Source organism: Carlito syrichta, unplaced genomic scaffold, assembly GCF_000164805.1.
Source record: "Carlito syrichta isolate Samal-C Ts95f unplaced genomic scaffold, Tarsius_syrichta-2.0.1 Scaffold55016, whole genome shotgun sequence".
In the NCBI taxonomy this organism is placed as follows: Eukaryota; Metazoa; Chordata; class Mammalia; order Primates; family Tarsiidae; genus Carlito; species Carlito syrichta.
This window is the reverse complement of record NW_006999112.1, coordinates 161155-165079: the sequence shown is the minus strand read 5'-3', so window position 1 is coordinate 165079 and position 3925 is coordinate 161155.

Sequence of the window (3925 nt, the reverse complement as noted above, 5' to 3'; positions counted from 1 at the left end):
AAATATTAAGGACTCCTCTAGCAGGAGAATAAAAATCAGATAGCTGACAATAGACAAGTTAAAAAAACCAGATTATTATTTTAAACAAATTATAATGGCTGCTTGTTAGTGCAAAGTATAACTGGTTAACTTTCAGTACTTACTCTCTTCCAACATCTTAGGTTTTATTAAAATAAAAGCAAAAGTCAACTTAATTTTCTTTTCAATTTAGAATGAGAACATCTGGAAAGTAATAGTTATTTTTTAAAAAGACTAATATGACTCATATTTTTGCACAAACATTAGGACCATGATATCAAAAATCTTTCCAAATTATTGCCTTTCATAACAAAAGACATAATTTTTATTCAATGGTTAGCCAAATGGCAACATTAACTTCTTGACAATTTGTTGTGCCTCTGTGTATATCTTACATATATACAAGTGTGCAGTCACAACTCAAAAACACATGAAATAAAATAGGTTCTATTGAACTCATTCAGATTAGACTTTCATTCTTTCCTCAAAATGCTCTTCTTAATAGCTTTAACGGATACAAAAATATTCTTGTTATAAGTTTTAGTGGATTCCCATGTTGCTACCTCCAATGGCCTTTCTAGACCAACCAACAGCACTTGGCATAGGCTTGCTTTCTCAAACTCTTACTTCACCTGGCTTCTCGGACACAATCTTCTTGTTGGTTTCCCCCAGTTCTCTGCCTAATCCTTCTGAATCCTTTTTTCTCTTCTTCTCTCATCTCTCTGACCAATGAACTGAGATAAAATCAAGGGCAACCCTTAGATTTCTCTTCTGCTTTATGTTGACATATTTCCTTGAAAATGTTATCTAACTTCCTTTCTTAAATCATATTTACAGTCTTAGATTTTCCAAGCATATCACCAGCTCAGACCTCTCTTGAAATTGCATATGTACTGTCTACTCCAAACTTCCTTTAGGAGTTATAACAGTCATTTCACACTTAACATTTCCCAATCAGAGATCATGCTTCTACACTCAAACCTACTCCTCCTTAGACCAGAAATCTTGGTATCATTCATTCTCCTGCCTCTCTTTCTCTCTCTCTCTCTCTCTCTCTCTCTCTCTCTCTCTCATATCTTATATCCAAGCCATCAGCAAATCCTGACATCTTTACTTTTACTTTAAACAGACCTAGTGTGCAGCCATTTCCCACCATCTCACCCACTAGCACCTTGGTCTAAACCACAGTCATCTGTCTCTGATTATTGCAAGAGCCTTCTCATTACTCTGCCTGTTTCTGCCCTTGTCCCCCTCCAACAGGTCTCAAAACAGAAGCCAGAATGATCACCTTGAGACCTCCCTCTGAGCAGGCCTCGCCTCCCTAAGTCTCTCAGGTGGCTTCAGAGCAGAAAACAATGCCTCTATCCCCTCACACAGAGGCACTCTTCACTACTTCTCTAACTTAATCTATAATTTCTCCCTTCAGTAGTCCTTTTCTTGTCACTCGGCCCCCTTTGAGACTCCTCAAAAGGTCCAAGTAGCTTTGCATTTTCTGCTCACTCTGCCCAGAATGTTCCAATGCCCTTTTCCCAATGTGCTAAGGATTTGCTCTCTCTCTTTCTTTAGGTTTCAGTTTACGTATCAGTTCAGCAGTAATGTCCCCCCGATTTTTCTTTTTAATGAGTATATCTTCCACTCCTGATCTACTTTATTGTTAATTATTGTCCTCCTTGGCATTTATTTTAATCTGATATGTATATATACACGCATATATGTATATATACATATAAAACTAAAATACATACATTATACATAGTACATGCATATGTATAGATATACATGTGTATCACACACATTCACACCATATATACATCCCAATATACATATATACACAAAAATATATATACATGAATGTATATCTATATATTTGAATATAAATATATAAATGTATGTTTATTTAGTACCTTTTAAATGGGAATAGTCTATGTTAGCAAAATTTTTTCTGAGTGGTTCACTGATGTAAACCTACCTTCTATATATTTACATCTAAAGAAAGAAAGTTTATTTATTTACTTACTATCTCTTAAATTGGAATATTCTACAGTAGCAAGATTTTTTTCTGTATGGCTTACTCTTTGACCTCATCTCCTAGAACAGTGTTGGGCATATAATAGGTGCTCAATAAAATGTGTTGCATGAATGAAAATAAATGACCATTCTTACAATATATTTTATGATTGGATGGATTTAGAGTCTATCCCACTCAGTGATCTATCACAGAAACAAAGAACTGAGTACCACATGTTGTCACTCATAAACAGACACTGAACAATTGTCATAATACTGTAAGAAAATGATTGGCAGTAGTGGGAAACTACCAGGTGAGGAGAGGGGGCACACTTCATCAAACCAGGCAAAGTGGGGACCAAAGTGAGGCCCAAATTTTACCTGTACAACGACCATTTATATATCAAATCCTGAAATGTACCTCACATCTTTAAAATAAAAAAATTTAAAAAGGAATATATTTTATGACTAGCAAATTGTTTTAAATCAGAAGAAAAAATAAAATTAAGGAAGTAGGAGTGGATGGGTTCTAAAACAGAGATTGTCTTCCTGGCAAAAGTGGGCAAGGTCGTTTGTGTGCCTGGGTGCAGTGAAGAGCTAACTACAGCTCCTGGATGCTCTGTGCTCTTGTGCTATTAGTTACCCTATTTTTTCCTGCAAATGTATGGAGTACATGTGCAATTTTGTTCCATATACATATTGCATAATAGTCAAGTCAGGGCTTTGGGGGTTATCATCACCGAATAACAAATTTTACCCATGAACTAATTTCTCATTATCCACCTCCCCTTTCTGCCTCACCCTCCTGAGACTCTATTGTCTATTATTCACTGTCTACATCCACTTGCACACATTTTTGGCACCCAACTTATAAAAACATGTGACATTTGACTTTCTGTGCCTGGCTTGTTTCACTTAAGATAATGACCTTCGGTTCCATCTATGTTGCTGCAAAAGACATGATTTCATTCTGTTTTTAAGGCTGAATAGTATTCCACGGTGTATATACACCACATTTTCTTTATCCATGTATCTGTTGATGGACACTTAGGTTAATTCCATTCCTTTGCTATTAATTGCCCCTTTTCTTGAATTGGATTTATGACATACAAATTTGTGACTGGAAATGACTTCTTTGTTCTTAGATAACTGACCATGTTTGTGCTGGAGACTTAACTCACTTCTCCAGAGGGTCTGGATTCTACATGCCTGTTGGAGGCCAGTCCATATGATGAACCAACATTTCTTCTAACTCTCTTCATCTGCTTTTTCTTCATTACCCTTTTCTTCCTCATTTAGTATCCCATCAAGCCAGTAGTATGTTAATTAGATTTTTTTAACTCCTTCATGTTGAAAACACTTTTGAAAAGTTCCTGATTTACTTGTCTACATTTTTATATTACTTTTTCCATATCCACTTATACTAGACGCATTTTTGAATGTCTTCCAAACAGAAGCATTCATTTAAAGTTCTTAATTTCACAACTTACGTTTGATTAACAATATGCAAAAGACAAACTCCATGATAGACTACATTCTTGTACCAGACGTAAAGGCTCTGTTTATTACAACTGAGTAAAAATTTTAGAAAGTGCCTTCTTCCAAAATCTTGGTACTAATTTTAAAGCCAATTAAAGCCAAAATGTCTCTTTTAAAACCTCAGCTTTTAAAAATGACTAATTAAAAAATTCTGAAAAACTATATAAGGCAAACATGAGCCAGAGGTTACACATTCTTCTTTTCTACCAAACCATAAAAGACGTTTCCCGTGCTTCTTACTACTGAAACTTTATCTGCATGTTATTATAGGAGGTTGGAACAATCACCGGAAATGAAGTATATAGAATCTTAATCACTTAATTTACATAGCACCTTTGAATGGATGATTATCAACATGATT